The following is a 26,301-nucleotide window of genomic DNA, read 5'->3' as shown; positions in this document are numbered from 1 at the left end:
CCAGGCACAGAATCAGAGAATATCCAGAGAAGAGACTTATAAGGCTCATTGAGTCCAAGTCCTGGTCCTGTACTGGCCCACCCCAAAAATCACACCATGTCTCTGAGAGCATGTTGTAGTTTTTCTTGAACTCTGTCAGACTGGTGCTGTGACCACTTTCCTGGGGAGCCTGTTCCACCCTCCGGGTGGACAAATCTTTCCTAATATCCAACATAAACCTCCCCTGATACAGCTTCATGCCATTCCCTCAAGCCATCTTTGGCTTGTCTGTCTATACACAGTCACAGTCTACAGCATAGCTGTCTACAACTTATCTAATTCCCAAGCCTTTCTTTGCATTCAGTGGATTGAATAAGTAGAGCATCACCTCTTTATTGCTAGAAAGAGAGATTTGTCCTCATCACTTTGCTGGGAATAAAGTTGGATAACTAAATTGGACGTGGATGTCATGATCTGAAAATGCCTGCATTGCAAAAGAGAACTGTACCAGTGCATAAAAATGACTGCCCAGCTTAAAAACATTCCCTACCCTTCTAATCCACCATGGATCTCCCAAAGGGAAAGCCATTGCACATCCTTGTTTTACCTATTTGCCAGTAGGAGGGAACACTTCTGCTCTGCCACCTCCAAGAAGATCTCAGGGTATCCAAAACTCATGGGAAACAGGGCAGGTAATTCTGTAATGAGAGGGAACAGAGAAGCACCTCCAGGAGGGGATTTCCTGGTACTTGTCCTGCTCATGATGATGGATGTTACCAAAAGATTAATGATCTGCCCTGTGAGAATGGCAAACTAAAGTTACTTAAAATGCATTCAGCTGCATGAGAAGATCATGTGTTTAACTTTAGAGTCAGCCTTGGCTATCTAAGCTGCTTTTGTTTGACTATTGATTTTATCTGCCTTGCAGCCAAATTGCTTCAAACTCTGATTTCTTAGTCTATTTATTGTCAACTAACAAGGGAAAGGTCTGTGAAGAAGAAACCTTGAGGGAAAAGCAGGAGCATGACTTTCCACAGATATAGCTCCTCTAACATCAGCCCTTTAGTTGGCAGCATAAGGCACTTGTCTTGGCTCCAGTCAAGAAAGAAGCACCTCTGGGGTAAAGCCATTCCAAGCCATTGAGTCCCTTAGTGGGTGAAGGATTGTGCTCTAAAGTGTCCCTCCCCTCCAAGAACTTCTGATAAATCACTACCTTAGATGGGCTGAGTATCTTCTAAATGGCTGAAGTTGGGTGAGCCGGATTCCTCCATTTATAGGTAGATGTAGCAAGTAATTTCACAGAATCACAGATTGGATCAGGCTGGAAGGGACCACAGTGGGTCATCTTGTCCATGCTCCTCCCTCAATCAGGGCCATTCCATAACACAGGGCACAGGATTGCATCTAGACATTTCTGGAATATCACCAATGAGGCAGACTCTCCACCCTCTCTGGACAGTCTGTTCAGTGCTTGGTCACTGCACAGGGAAGAAGTTCTTCCTCATGGTCAGGTGGAACTTCCTGGGCATCAGTTTCTGCCCTTTGCCACTTGTCCTATTGCTGGGCACCACAGACTAGAGCTTGGCTCTATCCTCTTGTCACCATCAATTTCCTATCAAATCTCAATAGCAGATGAGTAATGTTGCCTCTGTGTTCCCATGGAAAGCACAAATCCATAGAGATAAGGTTTAAGATGCATAAGAGTGGAACTTGAAGCCCCTAGAGTGCATCAAGGAATGAGCTTGTTGAGAAGATGATAATCTTTCAAGTGAGTCAGGACTGAACAAGCAATATATTTCAATAGTGTCTATTTCAATTTCAATTTATTTAAATGACCAGTACTTTAAGGGGGCTTATAACAGTGAGGAAGAACAACTTTTAAAGAGGGAAGACAGTGATAGGAAAAAGGGGAACGATTTTAAATTATAAGAAGAGAAATTCAGACTCAGAATCAGAAGAAAGTTTTTACTCAGAGGGTAGTGAGGTACTGGAACAGGTTGCTTAGAGAAAATGTGCCTTCCCTGGAAGTGTTCAAAGCCATATTGGATGTAGTTTTGAGCAACCTGGTCTGATGGAAGGTGTCCCTACAATAAGCAGAGAGGTTGGAATGAGAAAATCTTTAACATTCCCTTCCATCCCAAACTGTTTTATGATACTGTGATTCATGATAAAGATATTGAGATGCTGAAATGAGCCTCTTTGGCGAGACAGTGACCTGCAGGAGGCCTCTGTGCCGTGTCCTTTCTGCTCAGGTTTATGCAGCTGCTCTAAAGCTGTCGGTGTCTGTGTGTGCGCCCGCAGGACCGAGTGCGTGCATGCTCCCCTTGCATTTCGCAGCTGCTTCCCAAGAAAGTCTAAATATATGCCTGCCTCTGCTTTCTGGTGAGAAGTGAAACTCAAGTCCCAACAGCTTGTGGTAAATGAGAGCCCAAGAGCAGCATGTGCGTCACTGAGGGCGGTGCTGCTTTTGCACGGACAAGATCCATCTTTGGGACCTGAATCTGAAGCCAACCCTCCTGCGCTGCTCAGGTTTGATTCAGATGGAGTGGCTTTGCTTCCCACTGCCAGGCTGAGTTCAAGCTTAGAGGGATTTCAAGCAACTTTAGAAGGGATTAAGTCACCAGCTTGGGTGAAGACGCCCTGAGACATGACAGTGGAGTAGATCTGAACAGAAGCATCAGTGTGAGCACTCCAGGACTGATGTTTGCATACATGTGATTTCAGAAACAGAATTTGGCTCTAGAAATTATTTTAGCTCAAGTCTAGCCTTTAATTATTTAATTAATTTATCTAAACTAGCTCTGAACACTCACTTGATTTTGGGTAAGCAGCTTAGAAATTACATAGAAAATTCATAAAAAGCATTAGGCAAGCTTATTGCTAATTATTTTTTTAGATGAAACAAATCACATATGTGTCCTAGGAACCAACTCCTCTCTTAATAGGTAGAAAAATCCCGAAATATTTTATTGATCAAGATGCTGCTCCCTTTAATGACAGAAGTGATTTTATGTAATTAAACATGTCTGTTCAAGTCAGGAACTTTGTGGAAAATATTGATTAAAAAAAGAATAGATCAGAGTATCCCAAATTAACCCTACTCCTCTGCTTCATGGTTTATTTTTAAAGAGATTTTGCAAATAATTGCAAATAATTGTAGGTTGTGAGAACAATGCTGTAATGCAGCACATGGCAAAGTCTCTTCCAGGGTCCATGACATTTCACCAAAAACACCCCAACTCTGTCTCTGTGCTGTCAAACTGGTTGAGTCATTTCAGCAAGGCTCTTTCCTCTGACCTCATGCTTTTTACCAGCCTAATAACAATCCACAACCTACTCTACAGATTTTAATTCACTTAAAAGTTTTTCTGACTTCATAAACTTGTGCATCTTTTTGGATTTTTTTTTTTAATCAATTGTGGTCTGTTTTGGGGTCTGTTTCTCTTCTTTCAGGTACAATACACCAGGCTTAGCTGGACTGAGCTTTATGTGACTAATCCCATTATGACTCCTGTGGAGTTGTGCTCTTTCAAAATTTCTTGAGTAATAGTCTGTTATGAGTACATACTTATTCCCATGTCATGCGAACAAATTCGTTCTCACAGTTTGTCATGGGCCATCTGCTTTTTCATCTTTGTCCCTGGCTTAATTTCAGTGAGATTTTATTCACTTCCTGACAAAATGTGTGTTTTTTGCACTCTTTTGGGACCAGATTTTCCAGGAACCTGAGGTCCTTCTTTGACACCTAAGGGACAGAGCCAGACTTTTTGAAGTGCTCTACAGCTCCTGTTATTTCTGAAAACAGAAGAGTCCCTGAGGATGCCCTGACATCTCAGTGTGGGGAGGGAATGGGAAAAGAGGAGGTAGGCACGTTGGAGAGGTAATGTTGTTGGGCAGCAGGCAATTCCTCATGACAGTGCTCATTGCCTAACACATTTGTCCTGCTGTGCTCAAAGCACTGCACAGACAAGTCCCACACTGGATGCACTTCTTGGGGGCCTGACTGAAGCTCATGAAAAACAAAATGCCTTGACAGAAGTCCATCACAGAGCCAGGAGCAAAGGCTACTCTCATTTTCCCATCCACCAGAATTGCCAATGCAGCCCTCTGATGGCTCCTTTGCCCTACACTTCTATTTACACAACCTCTTAAATCAGAGAATGATTCTTTCCCTCCCCTTTGCAGCACAGAAAAGAGGCACAGCAGAAAAATCTGTTGTGGGTAAGGAGACTGCCAACCCAGCCCTCCCGTGGCCACACAAGAACATCTCCTCCACCCACATATGCTCCCTTCCCAGCAACTTAGTGAGGATGGCAAAGTGGCTTGGGAGACTTTTTAGGTCCTCTGAAACTAAAATAAGACTGACAACTACTTCTGTCGGGCCAAAAGAAACAGGAAGAAGAAGAAAGTGGTATAATTGTTCTGACTATTTTGTTCAGACGGCCATGTATTTTGCCTCTGTCAATGGTCAGTAAATGCTGTCTCCAAGGAAGTATCAAAAAGTCTTCAATAACAGCTATACCTTAGTCCATTGTAGGAAACTTTCCTGATGTTCTATTCATGAATCACGTTTTTGGCCCAGGAGAGATGTTTACACTATCAATAATCATATCTGGTGCAGGCCAACAGATTTGATTTAAGATCAGGCTCGAAATGAGCTGCAACTGCATGGACTGCAGCTGAAAGAGCTTGTGTGTAATTACCTCTCTGGATCTGGCCATTAGCTGCACCAAAGAGTTTTTCCTGTTTTGAAACAGACAGTTTTCCAACACGTGTAATTCTTCTGAGAGTCTTGTTTTCTTTTCCTAATAAGTACTATTGTCTTTCTAAATGCCCCTATTATGGTCTTATTGGCATGGTAAACATCACATAATTTTTAAATTATTTTTCTTTTTCCTTTTTCTTCTTTTTCTTCTTTTTCTTTTTTCTTTTTTCTTTTTTTTTTAATTTTTTTTCCTCATCCTCTGGCAAGGTTTTGGAAATTATCTCCTACAGCAATGAGTTTCTCAATTTCGTTTTGCATTATGTGAAGAAATTTTTCCATTTATGCTGGGAATTTTAGATATTGATCAACCAGGTGCATTTTCTCTAAAACCACCAGTGTAGCTACTCTTAGTACCTTTCTCAGTTGCACTTCCTGCCACACATGGCCTAGAATAAATCCATGATCCCATAAAATTCAGCAGGTAAAAAGAGACACAAAAGAGAGTAGACAGGATGTGTATATTTTACCTTTAAACCAAAGGATAATAGAGTTATTAAGGTTAGAAAAGACCTCCCAGATCATCAAGTCCAACCATTAACCTAAGAATCTCTGGTCCATCACTAAACCATGTCCCTAAATGCCACATCTAAACATTTTTTGAACGCTTCCAGGGATGATGATTCCACCACTTCCCTGGGCAACGTTTCAATGCTGGACAACCCCTTCAGTGAAGAAATTTTTCTTAATATCCAATCTAAACCTCCCCTAGCACAGCTTGAGACCATTTTTTCTTATCTTATTCCTCCTTACCTGGAAAAGAAGGCAAACCCTCATTTGGCTACAACGTATTTCAGATGGTTGTAGAGGATGAGAAGGTTCCCTCTGACCCTCCTTTTCCTCAGGCTGACCAACCCCCAGCTCCTTCAGCTGTTCCTCATCAGATTTGTGCTCCAGACCCTTCACCAGCTCCATTCTCCTTCCCTGGACATGTTCCAGCATCTCTGGATGAGGTAATCAAGAACATTTATAGAAACAAATCTTGATGGTCCAGGTATTTTAGGTTTATTTTTCTTTGCTGGTTTGAGATTAGTTTAATTTCTTAACATATATTCTCTGAAGGCTTCAAAGCAGATTCATGTGTTAATTAACCAAAGATACTTATATTTTCCTGATGGGGTTTTTTTTTCCCAGGAAAAATATGAGACACACCATGCAATCTTATGGTTTTAGTAGGCAGTGAGTCAAGTCTGGAAATTTGGTTCACATGAGTCAATGAGATTTCAGATTGCTACAGTGAGTCTAGAAAGGACAATGTCCAGCCAGAAGTGGACAGGCCTCTTTTGCAAACAACATATGGATTTTCTTGGGCTGATTCATAAAAAAAATCTACATCCAGGCTGGGTTACCTTGAACCTCTTCTATGCTGTGCTTTTGGATGGTTTGTCTCTCTCAAAGGCTTGCCACAGCTGTGATTCCCGCCTGAAACACAGGAACTCTATTTTCCTGGGTATTTACCTTCCAACTGCTCCAGCAAGAGGCTTCTGCTAAGCCTTAGAGTCTACATAGCAGAGCAGGGGTCTAGCAGTCCTTTATCTTGTACCATCTTTCAAGCTGTGTAAACTCATTGCTTAAATGGAAGAGACAGTGAAAAAGAGCACAGAAAGTCCCCTGTCCCAGTTAGAGCAGAACCAAGGTTGGCGGTTCTCCTCAGTGAGCAACTTTTAAGTGAAACAAAGGCTGAGTGGAAGGCCATGATTAAACACACCACAGAAGATTGTCTCTGCAAGATGAGCTTGGCTGTTGTTCTGTCTTAAGAGTACCTGCTTGCCAAGCTAAAAGTGGACACCTTGACTGTACAATAAAGGGCCCCTCAGTGATCTGAGGATGATAAAGGAATGATTTTGTCATAAGTATGCAAGGAAAGTCAGAACTAACTCATGTAATTGATTAAATTTTCATATATTTCCCAGTGTGGTTCATCCCCAGAGGCATGATGCCATTTTTAGGAAAATAATCTTGTAATGAAAATCCCCTGAAACTGCACAGCCTGAGGTGATTTTTATCATCTTCATACACCAAGGAACCACAGAGACCATATCTTTTCTGCAGAGTTAATCTGGGTGGGAGACAGCCATATCTGAACACCTGAGCTATGCCAGTCTGGACATGAATTATTTCCCTGAATGACCCTATGACTCCTTTGCTGTTTGTGAACTTTCCTGAGTGTACCAGGAGTTTCAGACTGGAGGAGGAATATCTCATAGTTTTTTGTGTTTAGATTCTCTGGGATGCTTTCCCAATCTCTTGTTTCAGACGTGGGAGAACTTGTTTACTCCAAGGAAAGGCTTTCAGGAAAGCCCTGAAAGATTCAACCCACTCGTGAGCAAATGTTAGTCCTTACTACAAGAAGGGTGAGTGCCAGCCCATGGCCAAACAGGACCCAGGCTGCTTATCCCCTCCTCAGAGCTCCCAGCCTAGACTGAAACCACTTCCCAAGCCTGAAAGAAGTTTTAAACGCCCATGGAGTCAATGCCTTGGAGATGTACCTTTTATCCTCTTTCACTTCAACTGCTCGATATGCCCAGGCAATTGTGGCAGGCATCATGGAAATGCTGTCTTCACAAAGACATTTTGTCTCCAATAACATTTTCATTTTACACCCAAGTCTAGCCGGAGGTGAATTCTTTTGTTTATTGAAGAGCCACAGCTCCTTTGGAACAAAATGTTCTCCTGTAAGCCGGGTGAGACGCTGGTTTTATTGAAGAACAGTCCTGCAGACCAAGACAATGCTGTACTTCACTACCCCTTTTGAATTACCACTCTGTCATTTCCCAGAGGAGCATGATCGGCCGACCACTAAACTCTACTTTAAGATCTTATGCCCGATCTAAATGAGACAGAATGAAGCCCTGGAGAGATTTCAACCCTTGCTTTGTTGAAACAACATTGCTTTGTTTGGAATGTATTTGCCTTTGTACTGGGGAATGAAAATGTAACCCAGTGCCCAGTTTTGAAATACATAAATACAACACTTTTGGTAACGTAGCGTATATAAAGAGATCCATAGCATATGCTTTTTCTTACGCATCCTTTTTCTGGGAGATCTTCAACCAATTTTTAAATCATCAAATCCTGAGCTCTGTAACATCTCAGTGGAGGAGGAATATATCATGCCTGTGTTCCAGGCTTTCATGGTGACCCAGTTAGGAAATCTGTAGCAGACATGAAATGAAATCCAGACCTGTGCTTGCAACAATGAACTCAGCCTTCCCTTGTATCCAGTTGGATTACACAAGCTAGGAGCCACCCAAAAGTTCATGACACCCACTCACAGCTCCAGTCAGTGGTCACCACCATTTGGGTCCCAGGTCTTTCCTGGGGTTTACTTTAATACCCTTAGATTATGAACTGAAGAGATTTAGAGTTATGATCCAAATCATCCAACCCAGGTTGAATCTTGAGCTAGAAACTGGGGGACAACTGAGACAGCTGGACTTTTTCCTACCCCTTTCCACAAATTCAGTGTTACTTCAGTGCATCTTGGGGCAGAGATTTCATGAATACAAGCCTTTGCTGTACCATTTACTAGTGTACAAAACCACATCATCAGCAGCTGTGGAACAGTAGTCAGAGAATTTGAGGGGGGTTGCATATGATAAGAACAGAAGAACTGACTAGGAGATTCTAAGTTCCTCTTCCCTCCACCTATCCATCCATCCCACCATGTGTCCCCCAAATAACTAAATGGAGGAGGCATTTGCCCACTCTGAGAGCAAACAAACACGTCAGTCCTGCCCAAAACAGAGGTGCTCTGTCTCTCTGTCTGAGTCCATGTCCTTTGATCACCATGGGCACCAACTGCTGCCTAATATTTTGGGTGCAGGGTGGGCTTGTTCACTCGCTGGGTGGAGGGAAACACCTTGTTAGGATAGGAAGGAATGATTCAGCCACTCCTCACTCTGAGTAAATATTTACCCAGTGGCTCTGGGTTTAGGGGAGGGATGGTCTCTCTCCAGGGTCACATTCCCACCCTCCTAAGTGAGGTGGCTGGAGCCACCAGTCCAAAAGGGGTGCTAGCAGCCTTCTCCTGGGAGCACAACTGCCTTTTCTAGGCTGCATTTGGATGCAAACTGGCAGGCTGTGGCTATGTCTCTTTTTCTTGTTTTTTTTCTAATTGTAGTCTGAAGCTTTCCTTAATGGGACAGAGAAGTCTTTGAGACTGGAAATGTGCTCTTCTCTTTGTTTCTGGTAAGACATAACACTGTCCTCATGGGACCGCACTCCAACAGGGATATTTTAGTTCTGCCTGGCTCCACTTCTTGCTGGCCCGCGGTCTGATTGCTGTTTGTCACTGGGACTGCAAGCGCTGGGGAACACAGACTGCCCTCACTGCAGCCGCTCTAGCAGGCTGGAGCCCTGAATTTGGCTGGGCTTCCCAAGCATTTCCACGAGGCAAATAGAAACACTAATTTCAGCTGGACACTGTATTCCTTGGGCCTATTCCTAAGGGGCTGTGTTGTGCTGCCTTTGCCTTTTCTCCATGTTAAATGCATTGCTAGATTTCACCCTGGGGGTTGTCTCCTGCTGGTGGATGACTATATTCCTCTATTTTAGACGTGGAAGATGAAGGAGCAGTTTGAGATCCCTTTTGATAGATGGAGATACCCTTCTGCCCAGTCCTGATATGATCTTGTGAAGATGTTGAATATGTCCCATCTTTCAGAACTTGGTCTCCTTTTACTGGTGTAAAACAGGAATAATTCCATTGGCACCAGTGTAATTTACACCAGTGTAATCATGGGAGAAGGAGAAGAAATAGGCCTGCAGGGATTTTTTGTTTCTTTTGGGGGAACCATGCTGACTGTAAAACCACAGCAAAATTATTTTTAAATGAGAAAAATTTCTTTAAGACAGATCAGCCTCTTAAAAAGAGAGACAAATGGAATGAAATGCTGCAGTTCAGAAAGTCCTGCGGTATTTGGGAATGGGGCAGTTTGCTGTAAAGGGAGTAGTAAACAGCCAAAGCCAGGAGAGCTGCAAAACGAGAAAGACCCAGAAAATGAAGCTGCTCATGAATTACATTATCAAAATTTCTCAGAGCACAAGAGATGAGATTGTAGAGGCAAGTTTATTCTCAGCACATGCGTGGAAAAATGTAAACCTCAGTAAGAACCACTGAGTAAACCTGAGAAAAGAAAATGACTGTGCCTGGAAATGTTTAGGGGATGATGTTTGTCAATTAATGAACTGAGAGGCCACCGTTTGCAGCTCACTACACAGCAAATGCATGCACAAACTAAGCCCAAAGAAGGAGATTTTTTTTTTCCCCAGTAAGAGGAATGCAGGGACATTTTGCTCTGTGCTTCATCTGCGATTAATTTTTTTCTTTCATAAAACCCGGTGATTATTGAGAAGAGAAAGTTTGCTCCAAGTGGCTGGGCAAGGGGTCACAATTACTCACACCACCAGGTTCCCATTTGCCTTCAGGTCTGTTGATTTTGATGACAAGCATTTACCACTCAGTTTCTCAGTTGTGTCAGCAGCTTCCCCAACAGCCCAGCAAGGCTTTTTGTGTTAGGCTGTGCAGACAGGAGAGCGGCTCCAGCCAAAAAGCACACATCTAGTTTGTACTCCCTACTGTAAGAAAAACCTCAGAGTTTGACTAAGTTTAGATCCAGCCTCATGGCTTGGACTCACCTCTAAGAGAACTACACTGATATCCCCAACAACATGTTTAAATGTGAAGAGGAAGTTTTCCAAGGACACAATACATGTACCTTGTTAGGGAAGGGTTCTTCTTCAGGCCAAGAAGCTTCTCTCTATCCTGGAGAAAACCTGGCAGCATTGGGAATCTTCAGCATGCCGAAAGGAAGAAATGCCAAAGGGTCTGCTGCCTTGTAAAAGGAAGGCAGCTTGATCAACTTTATGACAAGAAACCGAGCTATAAAAAACCAGCATTTTGTCTTTAACACAGACTGCAAGCTGTGAACACTGCCAGCTGGGTAGTCTGAGCTACACCACGACCATCAGGACACCAAGGTCAGAAGGAGCCTGGATGCCACCATGAATGTGAGGAGAGACAGGCTGGTGAAGGGGAGATGTGGAGGAGCCAAGGTGCAGTTGCTGAAATTCATAAATGACTCAACATGGAAACAAACTCATGCAAGATCCTCACTTACAAGGGAGAGCATTAAGTCTTGCAAGGAAAAAAAACAAAACAAACCAACACAAAACCACTGTGTGTCCATCTATACATCTGTTCCATAGGCTCAACTGAGTCATCACAGAGAAAAAAGCCCATTTCAAGACAGCATCTCTGCTCAGTCTTTCTGGGCCTTGGGAAAGTGGTTACACCATGGAAAATGACCAGAAGAACCCCAGATCATCCCTGCATGGCCCACACTACAGCTAATGCACTCATTGTAACAGCAGCAGAGGCTTGGACTGCTTACACAGCCCAACACACTCTGTCCAACATCAGAAAGAGGTACTGAACTTGGCCAGTCCTTGTGACATTATAATTAGAGACGGGGCTTGAATCAGCATCCGAATGTGGAGTGGTGCTGTGAGTCAACTGAGGTATGTCCCACCATTGTCATTATCCTGAATTCTGTCATTTATAAAAAAATCCAAATGCTGCAATCTTCAGGCCATTCACAATTTAGTGGAGTGAATATCCCAAATTTGGTAGTAATCTTGGATGTCCAAGGCCCAAAGTCAGTAAACTGTTTAAAAACATAGCTGGGAGACACAGAATTTTGGGAGCTTCCACTGTAAAACAGCTGCCTGAAGTTGAGCTTTCCAGAATAGAGATGGACTTTTTAGGACATCTGAAATGAGCATACGACTCCAATTAAAGCATCCCTAATTTATCCTTAATAAAAAATAATTGAAGGTCCATGTCTATCTCTGACTAGAATGGCTTTGATCAGAGAAGGAAAGTTAATGTGTCACAGAAAAAAACGCCATAAACAACCAAACAGCAAACAAAAATCTCAAAGAGGAAACTGCTTAAAGTGATTGAAAAATACGTGGCTGCACCAGGACACACCTAGTGAAACCAAGAATATTGAGGTGAGATCTGCCAGTCCTGTTAAGCACATCATATATTAACAGCTCCCTTTTTCATGTTGCTGGAGTATTCCCTGCACAGTAGCATGAGTTAAAAGTGAGTTTTTAACTGTCTTCTGAAATGTCATGGTTCAAATTTCCCAGCTTTTTACTCCAGGTCTAGCAAATCTTTGGGTTTGATACTTCTCAGTGCAAGCAGGTGCCTCAGCATTTGGCCCTTGCACTTCTTTATCCTGAATTTTTCTCCTCCTTTAAACTCTCAAGTCCAACTTGTTTTATGGACAAATTTGCAAGCACATTTTACTAACTTTTACCAATATAGAACCTGCACAGGAGATAAGGGGAGCATGCATTCCCTCTTTCACTGTTAAATTAGATTCATTTAGAGAACTTGCAAGCCAATTTAAATGCTGAGTAAAATCTACAAAAAGATAGATCTTTATCTACTATACAGTAGGACTGGGATCAGCTGTTAAAGTGACAAATTTTAAGAAAATCTTAAAAGATGTGTTGATCAAAGATGGACCCAAACAATTATCTTAGCACAAATAACCTGAAACAGTGGTGCTTCAAGGTTGTGGGGACTAGTTTCTCCACTTACTAATGCTGTTAATATTCCTGACAATTCTACCATCATCTGCTGATTGATAAATAGTTCCAGGGCTATACTTAGCCATCAACAACATTTACAAGTTAAAAAAATGTGCTAGAAAATCGGAAAGATCAAATTCAACCAAGAGTCCATGAGACTGAAGGTAGCATTTCGCTTCAAGATGAAGGCAAAACATTTCCATGACACACAGAACACAGTGCACTTTCCAGGATTCATTCTCCCGGAAGAAGGAATTTGTGTTTTCTTGAGTTTGAAGATAAACGCAGTTATATCTTTCTGATTATGTGGAAATGCAGAAAGGTCATTTCTCTATGTTGATTCACTTGTATTTTCCGTAGACTACATCTGCTGCTGATACTCTTCTTTGTTATAACAGAACCTCCTGCCCACTTGGGGTACACTTAACTATAGTACATCATAGAATCATAGAATTATAGACTAGTTTGAGTTGAAATGGGTCCTTTAAAGGTCATCTGGTCCAGTCCCCCTGCAATGGGCAGGGACATCCTCACTAGATGAGGTTGCTCAGAGCCCTGTCCATCCTTGAATGCTTCAGGGATGGGATGACATTTATGTTACTTCACAGAAGAAACAGGATGTAGTATCCATTTCTTCTGGAAGATATAGTGAAGCTGACAGGTGGAAAATACTGAGCTATTGTACACTTCAGTGCTTAAAAGGCAGATAAAAAGACAATCAGGAACACTGATTTTAATTTCTGGCTGTCTAATTGATTTGGTTGGATGGTCTTAGCTATCTCCATTGGAGCCAACGTCCTCAAGCCACTAAGAGCTTTGTCTTAATGAGAATAGGGATTTGCTTCATAGTTTTGCTGTCTTTCAAATTATTCCTCTGAAATACAGTAAGGATAATTGATAATTTTTCTCTCCCACTGGTATGGCATTTCTTAACTCCATGTTTGCAAAACTCATTACAAGTTTTGGATGAAAGGTGTTAGAGGGGTGCAAAACAGACTTGACACCTTTTTTATAGAGAGAGCTTTTGAGGTTTCCTGTGATTGTCCAAATTTTTGAAGATTAGTCATCTTTTCTACAGGATTATGCAAAGCGAAAGCCTGCAGCAGTGGGAGGTTGGGATTAGTGACCCAGAAGGCCCTTCCAGTCCTGTGGAGGATTTACCAAGCTGTACCGAAGATGTTAAAGCCTATTTGTGTGGTCTGAACTGAACACCTTCAACACATAAGCCCCTTTGAAAATTTTTGTTGCATCCTTTTAGCAGGGTGGAAGCAGGACCAGGACTGGGTCTCTGTGTGAAGGCAAGAGAAAGCCCCTGCCACAACAATGACAGAGGGCACCGTACAAGATCAGTGGCAGCTCAGGAAATGGGAGAGGTGAAGAAACACCTAAAGAGACACAAACAGCCTCATCTCTCTGGCCCTGAGATGCCACCTCTAGAACCACCACTTGTGTTACCATTGCCCAGGCAATGCTGGGCCTCCCTTCTGAAACCCACCAGCAGCTGGCAGCAGTTGTGAGTGTGGTTTTGTGGTGCAGACACCTGTCCATGTGAAACTAGCCTGGGACCACCAAGCTCATTTTCTTGTGGCAATTTACCAGCTTCCTGAATAGTAATAATTTTTCACAGTCATGGACTTGGGCTAGAATAAAATCAGTGATCCAGTGATGGAAGCTGCTTTGGTCATGCTCCTAGTCAAGGCTGTATTTTACCTCTCTGGAAGGTGGGCAGTGGTGTTGCTTTCCCATTTTGGGGCAGGTATGTGTTAGAGGTTAACTCAGATAGTCTAAACCCCCACACATCCGAGCCTTTCTGAGGAAACCAACAGTTTCTGGTGTTTAAATGTGCTTTGCCAGCCAAAATGTCAACCGCATGCCACCTCCAAGGCAGCCACAGTTCAGTGGTTGCACATCAGAGCCACTGGTCCATATTTATAAAGTGCTTTGATATCCCAGATGAAAGGACGGTATATAAACGCCCCATTCATTTAGGTGACATACAGTAGCAGCAAGCAGAAAAATCGTTACCCACAGGTTTAGAAAGGCGTATTCCTGTTTATTAATTGAAGACCACATAAAGAATGCTTGGTTAAAGTGTTCCTCTTGGGGTGGACATTTCAGTGCTGGTCCAGCGAATGAAAATAGTCTGCATGGGCAAATGGCATAAATATCCAGTTTGCGCAAGTCAAAACAAAATTCTTCTTAAAATTGCAGTAAAAATCTTTTTATATGGAACTATCCTTATGCCTACAGACCAATGGGGAGTGAGGCAATCAGCCCTTTGCCAGCTCAGGTCTACAGAGAAATTATTATCCTAGCAAAAAATAATCTAAGTTAGAAAAGGAATATTGTTACAATGTGAACAAAAGCTGTTCTGCAGCTTAGTATGTGTCAAATTAAACCATTATGTGTTCACCAGCTCTCTCTCTTTTATGCATATAACAAGCGTTTTTGGTTTTCTAGACCTGTATTCCTCACTTCTTTCTTTATCTTTGAGATACATGACCCATCGCTTCATTTGAAAAGTTATGTTAAATAAAACCTTTTCTGGCTGTCATCTCAGTATTCAAGTGCTGAGCAGCTACCCATTCACAGTCCCTGGGAGCATGCAGAGTCTTTCATATATCATAACCATAAAAATAAATAAATTACAAAGCAGAAAGGAGATAAGGCACAGGTTTAGGCTGCCTTTTGAAGATTTATTAAAACAAACCGATATTTCTTATAATATGCATGTAACCAGAATATATAATTGACAATGATAATCATTAACAGGTACTGATGTTATTTCAGAACAGAGGACGGAATGAGACAGACTAAACCTCCATGCATGCAGTAAAGGAAATCCAAACTGTGATAATTAAATGCAAATAAAGCCTGGGGGCAAAAATTCCTGGTCTCTCTAAGATAAGAGAAATGTATTTCTACCATCTATAGTTCATTTATTTCTCTTGAAGACTCTAATTTGTTTTTAAGCTAATAGATCAAACATTCTTGTCACAGGTCGTACAACTGTCTAAAATATGTGAGAAGTACCCGCCAGGCGAGGACCACCAGCAATTTTTATGATTTCTTTACACTACAAATATTTGGCAGAACTGAAATCACCCAATAAAATAAACCTGCGGATTCATCTGCAGTTTTAGACTCTCTCCAAGTATTTTTTGGACTCCTTCCCAAAATAACTGATGCTCATGATATTCCAATATCAAATGAAAATATGTCCTAATTTTCATGTCTCACTACCACCATCTGTTATTAAAGAGAAAGTAATCTTTTTCTAGTGGGCCAGGTGGTTTGGAAACACCCATGTGGTGATGAGAAGAGATCTCATCCAGCAGCTCTTCTGGTTCTTCATCTTGCTGGGTTCGTGGAATCTGGACATAACAAAGGGCAGAACAATGAACAGTTGGTGGAATAAAATTTTGTCCAGTACCAGCATCATCTGCCAACTGGCTCCCAAGGAGCGCCATGACTCCCCGTGTCTCCAGGGGAGAGGAAGATTGACTTTAATTGTGTGCAAGAATGGCATAAGGGAAGGGCTCAGGATCCTCTTAGGGAAAGCCTTTAGCAAAAGGAATAGATTAAAAATACCAGGTTTGAAAAGTCAGCTCATCTGTACTGACACAGCAGACATCTTCAGTGAAAGCTACTCAGCAGTACACAAACGTTGCAGTCACTTCTGAAAGGTTCAGATCAGCTGACACTTCAGAAAGTCAGTCACTGAGCTTTGTAGACATTTAGCCCTTCTTAATATTACATCCATGCTTCAAGTATAAAAGCGAAGTCTTTCTCCTCCAAAGATGAATTAAGTTATAAACCACTCCAACCTTCTGCCTCTACTGCTGCATTTGACAACCAAACCACATCACCACTTATTCTCCCTACCAAAGCATCCCAGAGAGCCGTTCCCAAACAGCTGATGCTGCTCTTCCCCATTCCTGCAGACGTTTTTCTTTCCAGATTCTTGAGCTGTAGTTTTAGCAAGTGCTATTTGCAGTATGTCTTGTAAATCCTACAAACTACTGTAAAATCACACAATGTCAATTTTATACGTCTTCCAACAGAAGAATCCCTGGTTTTTGTTTCTACCAGTCTCTCAGCTGTACAGTGTCTTGTAAGTATTAATTTTTAGGGTCATTACCCATTCTGATTTTTGTAAAGCTCTCCAGTTTTACAAGGTTTGTCTCACACCATGCTAGACTAGCTGGTAGCTGGCTAATAGTGACTTGGTGGTGGAAGACAAACCTTTTTATGAATGTAATGCTGAATTCAAGCACTGCTGTTTCTGTGGATTGAAATCATATTCTTTTAGATATAGTAGTGTAGCAAGTAGAGCCACTGAGAAATTTCCATTTTATTTGTTTCTTTTTTTAATACCAAGTTTGTTTTTTACAAAGACAGAGCTGCCCCCAGGAAAAGCCTGATTTTCCTGAATTGTTTCCATTTTCCCTCAGAAAAGCTGAAGCAAAGCATTTAACTCAGGGTCAACATGATCTGAAAATTGTTCAGGTCAGGTCTAAACAAATAGAAAACTATTGTAGGTCAAGTCAGCCTGACATGGATCTGCTTTAGCTGGAGTAACACATGCATGTTGGGATCTGCATATCTGTTGTGAAGCAATGGAGATTCTCTCTAACAAGGAAAGCCAGCCAGCAAGAAAACAACAGGAAGAAAACACAAGGTGAATGGAGAAAAACTGTAAATACAGCTGAGTGTTGAAACTGCCCAAAACCCCAAAAATATTACAAAATACTTCCTGCATTCACAATAAAAGGTTTTTCTACTAGTATCTTGTTGCACTAGGAGTTTCCAACACTTCACCTTGGGATCCAAATCCAAGATGAAATGAATGTTCAAAGGACACACATCTAGATCTTTGTAGGGACATGTCTGCTCAGAGACTTAAAACCGTTTTGTTAACTGGCAAAGAATACTGGATCACAGTGGGATTTGCTGTATTTCATAATTCCATGTGTATTATGAGATATCATACATGATCATTCACATTCCACAGACAGGAAAGTGGGACTGTGTGAGCACTGCTACATGAGCAGTACAGAAAACAGCATGAGGATGTTGGAAGGTCTCTAACTATTAGAACCAAAAACCAACCAAAAAAAAAAAAATCCCTTTGAGGTAAGCTGTCTTCCAGGACAAGACCACAAAGGCACCACATGAATCTGTGAAGTGGAAAATTGAAAAAAAAAACAACCCAGCATCATTCTTCAAAAATATGTGGTCAGCCTTTTGGGCTTGTGCAGTGAGATGCTGCACAATAGAAAGTTTTGCGTGAGGTCAGAAAGTGATCAGCTATTGGGAGTTTGTGTAGGCAGGGAATGAAGAAGAGGGGGGACAATTTTTAAAACCAGGGTGTTCTTCATGATCTTCTGGCTGAACAAGGATCTCTTCAGAGAGGAGAAGGCTATCTGAGAATCACATCTCCATAGATCTGCCCAGTCTCATCACTTCTGTGGTGTTCTTGACCCAGGCCACTGGCAGACCATTGAGTCTTTCTTGTTCTCCATCTATGACATATTTCAACTCCTCTCTTGATCTTTAATTACAGGTCTGTAGATGGCTGTAGGGGGCTGGGAGAAAGGATGTGTTGTGGCCTGGGGCATAAACGTTCTGCAGACACATTTGAACTTACCACCAGTGTGCATTTGCCTGTGATATGGAGGACTGGAAGTGATGACTAAAACACTGTTCTAAATTTATATTTTTACTCTCCTGACCCCACAAACACAGTATCGTTCACAGAGGTCCACACCAGGACAGTACTTGCTGAAAAAGGGCCCTCATGAAGCTTGGCTAAATGCTGAAGGACCTACTTCCTAGGGGGTGGGGTTTTTTCAGGAAAAAAATCTCACTGTTCCCTCATCCACTGTCTACACAAACTGTCTGTGTTTTCCTCCCTATGTGACTCAAATAATATGTAACAGAAGTCTGACTCTACTGTGTGTAAAAGCAAACGGCTTTATGATAGAGGAAAAACTCAGCCATGAAGGGACAGTGTAGAAACATGAAGGGCTGAGGAAAGCTGAAGAAGTACAGAAAGGGATATAAGCTGAGTATCCTGCAGGTCCAGAACAAAGCAAGCCTACACATTTCAGAACAACATCCCAGTTCCTCTACTGGGTTTTGAGGAACATAATTTATTTCAGTGCCAGCACCAAGACAGACTTTTCTCCACCACACAGACATCACAGGTGGAGATGCACCCACCAAGCGCCCACCTGGACAAACTCACTGAAGACTGGTCTCCTGCATATTTTCTGAATAGACTAAACCTGCTGAGTGGGAGTTAAGTCTCATATCCTTGACACAGCTCCAGTAACCCACTCACCATTGGGTTAAGCTCCTATTGAACATGAGCAGAGCTCCTTACATGTTGTGCAACACAATGGAAAATTGAGACCATACCATAGATGAGGACACAGGAGTTACGTGGTTTGCCTGAGGCCACACAGTGAGTCAGCGGCTAAATTATAAACTTGGGAGTCCCTGGCTCCAAGTCACTTATTCAATCTATGCTGCCTCTAAGGCATATTACATTGGGGGTATTGTATGGAAATGACATTAACTTTAAAGAGCAGTGTACAGTAGAAACAAGCAAAATAAGTGGGCTTTATTGTGGGCTGATTTTAAAAAAAAGTACGAAAAAAGTGACACGAGCAGTTTTGCAAGCATACAGTATAAATTAATTTTGCACAATTTGATTTTGAAACCACCCTCCTGGATTAAAAACCTAAACACCAAGTTTCATGCCCCTTCTTTTCCACTCTTTTTAAAGTTTTTTTCTTTTTCTGGCAATTCTGTTAACCCCTGAAAACAGTGGTTTAATATGGAAATGCTGACAGCTCCTTAAAGTAGAGCATCGCATTTGCAACACTGTAATTATGCCTACTTCAAAATGCTCCAAAGAAAACAAGATTTTCCTGTTCAAACAAATCTTGAATGGCTTTAGCCCCAAAATTAAATCATTCAGACCAAAAAGGGCCATGTTAAGCATGTTGAACCAGGGCTGTACCAAGGACATGTGGAAAGAGATAAATGCAAACTGATTTTACAATATTTACGTAATTAGATCCACATCTCTGCTTTCCTCTATTGAATGAGTAAAGACCAGATTAACCTTATTATTATGATGTTTATTTGATTGACTTAGGAATTCCATCTGGATAAAAGAGAGCCTAGATGTCTTTCCCCATGCATGCCCAGCATGAAGCCAATCAGCATGCCTCTCCAAGTAACAAATTTGGTTTATGTCATCTATCAGCAAGATACTGTAATATTGGATATAGCTTTAGTTGAATGGATGACTGCTCCTTAAAGACCGCTCAGCTTAGAGGTTTCCATCCTACATTTTTATGTCCCCATGGAAAATTACTTGTCAGATTTTCCGCTCTTGTGATGAGGGTGGTAAGGAAATGTGTGGAACGTGCGCATGGCACATTTAAACAAGAGCACAGCCAATAGCCCAGCACTGCCTGTTTGGTGGAGGATGTTTGCCTATTTTGCAAGACTTCCTTGTATCCCTTTTCTGCCCTGTAGAACAAAGGCAAAGATGTGGGTAGATACAGGATTCCTGTGCCAGTGATAAGAGAGCAAGAGAAAAGGGCAAAGTTTCCTCTTCTGCTCACAACTTTGATTGTTAGGACTGCTTCATGCAAATTTTCCTTCTTAACAATATTTAATACATCTTCATTTAACATAAGTAATGTTAGACCAAAAATTGGGAGGAATTTGGTTTGTCTCATTGCATTTGTACATGGAAAAACAAAATTTTGAGTTAATAGAAATCCCTGCTGATGGATTCTTACTTCCTTTGAAAACCCTACCAGCTAATTAAAAAACAGGGACCTTCTCATAGTAGAAACCTTCACTTTCCAGACAAGAGAATAACACAGCAAGCTGAGGCTGGGACAGGTTGGATTTGTTTTCCAGCTTTGCTTAACTAAGAGAGACCCACACAATCAATCTTTACCATCTCCAACCATCAAAACAAAATATTAATTTATTCTCCATTTTTTATCAGTCTTGTTTACTCAGGTTGCCATAATTTCTGGGCAGAGTCTTCTTTTGACTTCATGCAGGTACAAAATCCAGAGTTCAGACTGCTGAGTGCAACTCAAGGGTGAACAGCTAACGCAAAGAGATCACAGAATCACAGGATGGGTCAGATTGGAAGGAACCACCATAAGTCATCTGGTCCAACATCCCTGCTCGAGCAGAGTCATCCCAGAGCCCATGGCACAGGATTATGCCCAGACAGTTTGGAATATCCCCAGTGAGGGAAACTGCACACCGTCTCCGGACAATCTGGCCACTGGAATCTGACCAAGAATTTTCTGTCATCAAAGTGGCCATCTTGTAACTGTAAATAGACATCTTGCAAATGTTTCTGTTTTATCTGATTTCCCACTTCTTGCTCTAATAGACACACAGGAATTTGCCATCAGGCTGCAATCTGACACGGTTGGGGTACAGGAGACTCTGACTGTTATCTCACTCGAACCACATAGACTTGCTCTTGACTTCCTCCCGAGCATTATCACAACAGACTCCGACTTGTGCTTCAGTTTTCTGTTGGGAAAAGATTGTGCAACCTCCAACACTCACCCAGAAACCCTTCCCCCACAGGGAAGGAAGCCTCCAGCCAAACGAAAGCTTTGATATTAAGAGCACAGTGATGTGTAAACCCATAATAATGCGCTTGGATGGCAGCTCTCCTTCAGGAAAACAACAAAACAAAACACTCCTAATTAAGGTATTGGCTCGGAGGAGGTACCGAGTCCAAAATTATTTTGACTCCATATGGAATTTGTATGGAATGCAATGTGCAATTAAAACACCAGCGCACCCAGATGTGGATGTTCCCCAGCTGTGTGTCTGCCCCCTTTGATGGCAAACTACAAAGATCCTTCCTGACACAGCCATCTCCGTGGGAAGCAAGAGGTGCCTCCTCCATCCTCTCATGGCAAATTGAGCAGTGGAAGAAAAATTTTAGAAAGTTTACAAACATAAGTTTACAAACATAAATTGCTCTCAGTTTTTATTTTCTGTTGGCTCTTGGACTTGATGATGCTTGTGAGTCCCTTCCAGCTCAGAATATTCTGTGATTCTGTGGTTCCTCCAAAACTCAGGGATGGGTCACACCTTGCCGAGGGAAACTTTTGGGAAGCACAGCCTGGGGCTCCCCCGGGTTTCTGCTTGGGGCTGTGGATTAAGTTGTTGTTTTTCCCTGCAGCTGTTGGGGGCAGTAGACAATCAGTCCTGGGTTTCTGTAATCTGTATGACCTGGGTGTAGATTACATATAGTCCTGATGCCAAACAGATTTGCAAACCACCTGGCATGTCTAAGAATATAGGCAAAATGTAAGACCTGCCTTGAGAAATGGCTGTTTTGGTGGTCCTTGAGACTACTGTGCTCCTGATCACGGCCAAATTCTGCTATCATAAAATGCAGTATGATTTAGCAAATGCCAATTGATTTTGGCTAGAATTTTCCCATTTTCATGCCACAAGAAACCTTATTTTAGATGTAGCTGAATTTCCAAACAAGTTCCAGGAAATGAGTAGTTTAAGCCTGACGGTCAGGAAAACAGATTTTCTTTGGACAGAGGCAATAGGCAGATTAGAGCCAGAGGCCAGCAAGACAAAATTTTGGAGTTTTTTTTTATACTAATGGTTTCCAAAGATCATGTTTTACCCAAACAATCCTCTCTATAGCCATAGGCACCCTGGGCTTTGTTACTACCACAGCATGTACTGAGGTGCATCTTGGGCTGCATGATGTGGGAAGACCACAGCACTACTTGGAACTAAATGATCTTTAAGGTCCCTTCCAATCCCAGCCATTCTGTGATTTTATGACATGCAGCAGGAGCAAGAGTCTGGGTTCAATCTATGCACCAGACATTATTTTTTCCTGTTTTCGTCCATTGTAGGATTCCCTTTTCCTCATTGATGCCCCATAACTTTTAAATCACCCAGAAGCCTGAAAGAAGAACCTCCACCTTACACCCCAGAAATTAAGAGCCTTGTCTCCACCATGAACCCTCAGTAATCCATGGGGAGGGGGGAAGCCTCCTAGTGGACAGCTCAACAGAAAATCTGAAGGTGTCAGAAAAAGCAGCTTCTTGCTTGCTCCACTGCTGAAGGACACCAGGCAACTCAATTACAAAAATTTCCCTGGAAGAGTGGTTGGACACTGGAACAAGTTGCCCCAGGATGTGGTAGAATCACTGTCTCTGAAATTTTTCAAGAGACGTCTGTGGCACTTGGGGATGTGGCACTTGGGGATGTGGCTTCAGGGGGATTACTGTGGTGATGGGTTGGCAGTTGGACTGGATGATCTTTAAGATCTCTTCCAACCTTGAGAGTTTAGTGATTCAGTGATTCTGTGATTCTGTTTGTGATGTTTCAGGTGCTGCTTCTTGCAAAGCTTAACACAATGAACAGTGAAGATCTGCGGTGCAGCTGTAGCAGGCTGTAGTTCAGGTTTACAGTCAGTGGGAAGAAACATGAACATTTAGGGTACAACTCAACTTTCCTAAAAGAAATGGCTAAAATAATTCAGGTTTTGTGAAAATTTCATGGTTTTTTAGGAAGTAATAAATCCAAGGCATAACCTTCTGCACTCACTTCTGTTTGAAAGCTCAGGGATGGGATTTTTTTTAATCTCTAGGCTACTCTTATTCTGAAAAGTGAGTGCTCTGTGGCATAGTGGTCCCTGCCATACTGAGGACCTGTCAGAACAGCTCTGGTTGCCTTCTGGGGTGGGTAGGGACAGGGAGGTGGCTGGTGCACACCAGGGTCTTTCCCCATATGGGACTGTGCCATGGTCAGGTAATTGTAGATGTCTAGTACAATGGGTGCCAGAATGCTCCTTTAATAAAATCATTGCTTTTAATAAAAATAAGAATAAGAAGGAATGCCCAGTAGCTAAAAGGCTAAACCTTGATCCTGAAAATACATGCTCACATGCATAATTATGAGCACTTAGCAGTCCTCCTGCAATGCTCTGAGAACTTCGAAATGGGCTGCTCCCGTTCCCATGGGCTGTAGCAGGAACAGGACACTCCTGATCTCACCACACCAAGCTGTACCTCAGATATACCCCTTTTTCAGTAGCAAAAATGGAGTTCTGAGAGGGCCAGATGCCCAAATCAGGATTTTATTAGTTAACGGGACATGGTTCAAGATTTTCACATCCCATAGCTTCCCAGGTTTCACTGACCTGTGTGATGCTGTGAGGATCAGCTGTTCCTCAGGAGATTTAACAGGGATTAGTGGTTCCCATGTTGGAGCTATAAACACAGTCCTGCCAATCACTTTCACCCTTCCTATTGAAGCCAGGAGAATAATACAAGGTCCTGCTCACTTTCCTCTTAAATTTCACATTCTCATTTAGAATATTTTTCCTTTTTGAAAGATCATCCAGGGATAAGCAGATAGGGGATTATTTTAACAACTGAGCTCCAATATTGGACCACTTAAATTGCTTGTTTCTCACTGGCCTTCTTATTTACAACAGACTGAAATGGTTAATTAAAATTAGTAACATATGAAATACCCAGGTGTTTGATACAGTGGCCATATTTTTTCCCCTGTAATTATTAGGTTACTACAAACAGCACTGAAATGGTTGAATATCTGTATCAGAAAACTTTGAAGAATAGAGATATTTGACTGAAGGAAAATACTCTAACAAAGGTTTTCCTGTACAGGCAGTTGCCCTCTGACACTAACACAGCTCTTCATAACTTAACATTTTAAATGATGGGGTTTTGAGCAAAGCAAAGGAAAGCTCCAGCCTGGAGAACTAATATTGTAGGGAAGCTCACAGGGTGGTTTCTCCGTTGCACCCTGGAGGTAGCTGCATTTCCACTCAGTGACTAAGTGGATGATACATATTCAGGGCTAGATGGGTTTATTTTTCATTCTTACAGTGTCAGAGGAATTCCTCAGCCTGCAGTGGAGGTACAAGAGAGTACAGGTGAGTAAGTGGGTGAAGGACTTTTCTCTTGATTTAGTGAATACATATAATTATATATAGATATATATGCTGTAGTCTTGTCCTTCTGTTTCTCTGCTAAACAGGTTATTTTCATAATTCTTCTGTCCTCAGGATGGTGACAAGATGGATGAGGGATGTGAGAACTTTTTGTGAATTAAATGTACTCATCCTCTTATTCTCCCAACTTGCTTAATAATCAGCATTTAGAAGAAAAATAAAACAAAATAAACCAAAAATCTCCAAGATACTACAGAGTCTGCGAGTTTGTGTAAGTGGAGGATGTGAGTTCATGGATTCCACCTCTCCTCTTCCTTATGCCTCAGGTTGCTGAATGGTTGGGAGCAACCCAGATGCGCTCTAGCACAAGACAACCTAGGAACAATGCTGTTGGCCAAGTGTACAACCAGTTCTCCTGCTAATTAGGGCCCAAAGTAGAAATGATCACATGTTTTCACTACAAAAAGCAGGACCTCCTGGCTTGTACCAGCTCTGCAGCACTGACAGAGAATTTCCCTGGACAGGCAGCTCATAGTATCCACATTTCTTGCACACACACACACACACACACACACACACACACACACATACACACACACACATTTATCCATCTTATAATCAATACCAAGAACAAGTTGCCACTTTAAATAATTTCATTCCCATTTTCAGAGCTGCCCAGCTCTAAAAGGCAGTGACCCCCATGGTTGCACTCCACTTGGAATCTCAGCAAGGCTTTTGCAGCATCCATTCCCCATGGGATTAAGCTTTCACTGGTGAGGAATTTTTGCTCTCCAATGAGTACACATGGGACGTATTTCCAGCTTGCTGAAACTCCCTTTATAATTCATCATACCCAAGAGGTCTGCACAGACGTCAGCATCCTTCTGAATGGGTGACTGCAATGGCCACATGCTTTTAAGACCCCTCAGCACAAATCACTTTGGGAGAAGCCTTGATATTTTGTAATATTTTTGTTTGGTTAGTTCCACATGAGGATTCCTACAGTGTTTCTAAGTCCTCCTTAGAAAAACATCCACTTCCACATGTCACTGCCTATTGATTTCAATTTGTGCCAACTGACACAAATACTACAGGTGTCAAAAATGATACCTACAACTTAATTACACTGAGTGAAAGGAATAAGAATGGCCCCACTGCATAACCATTATTTTGTTTGGATTTTTTGTGCAGAAAAAGTCTTTGTCTCCCTACCCATTCATATAATTTAGTTAGAATTATTCTTCTTCACATTTTTCTGCTTTTGGTGTCAAAATTGCCATCAAAGGAGCTTTGGTTTACCTTCCCAGCAGGGGTTTAGAAGAGCTGAGGAGAGAGGACAGAGTGACATGGAACAATATTTCTCCCCGAATAGATGACTCAGGACTGGGTGATTAAGAAGATGCCCTCCAGGTCTGTGTTTCTGTGAAGAGCCAGCTATAAAGACATTTTTCTACTTCTAGGCTTTACTCACAGATAAAGCCTGGAGATAAGAGCTCAAAGCATGGTAGAAAGTCAAACCTACAAGGAGGGAAAAGCCCTGTACCAGGGGCATTTTGTACTTTTGCATTTACTCTGCGAACTAAAAATGTATTTTCCACCATTTCACAGGGCACAACCATTGCCTAGTCACCCTTAACCATCACTGCTGGCTCTTTTAGAACATCAGTGGGATTTTTTTCAGATCTCTAACCCGCCTATTAAATATCTGTGTTTTGGATTATTCTTCTCAGAATTATTAGTTTGCCTTTTCCCAGACGGAATCTCATTCTGTTTCCTGCTCATATTTCTGACCCCTGGTTCCATTAGTGTTATTTCTCTGTCTTCACTTGGCTTACACTTCTTTCCAGCACATTGTCATGTGCAGATCCAGTTAATGTACTTGGTTACACCTCCTTCCAGACCATTAATAAAAGTATTAAATAATGTTGCTGCTAGT

The 26,301-nt window shown here is 41.9% G+C and overlaps 1 protein-coding gene across 1 annotated transcript in view; it reads left to right on the top strand.

Moving 5' to 3' along the window:
* The window catches only part of CYP39A1 (cytochrome P450 family 39 subfamily A member 1), a 349,396-nt gene extending 339,588 nt beyond the window's left edge, over window positions 1–9,808 (top strand). Inside the window, exon 13 of the transcript XR_010743158.1 lies at window positions 9,798–9,808. The gene's annotated coding sequence lies outside the window, so the exon portion shown is untranslated. The remainder of the gene's footprint in view (window positions 1–9,797) is intronic.
* Window positions 9,809–26,301: the final 16,493 nt, after the last annotated feature.

This window comes from Sylvia atricapilla, chromosome 3 (genome assembly GCF_009819655.1).
Source record: "Sylvia atricapilla isolate bSylAtr1 chromosome 3, bSylAtr1.pri, whole genome shotgun sequence".
NCBI lineage: Eukaryota > Metazoa > Chordata > Aves > Passeriformes > Sylviidae > Sylvia > Sylvia atricapilla.
This window is presented reverse-complemented; position numbering and strand designations above follow the sequence as displayed.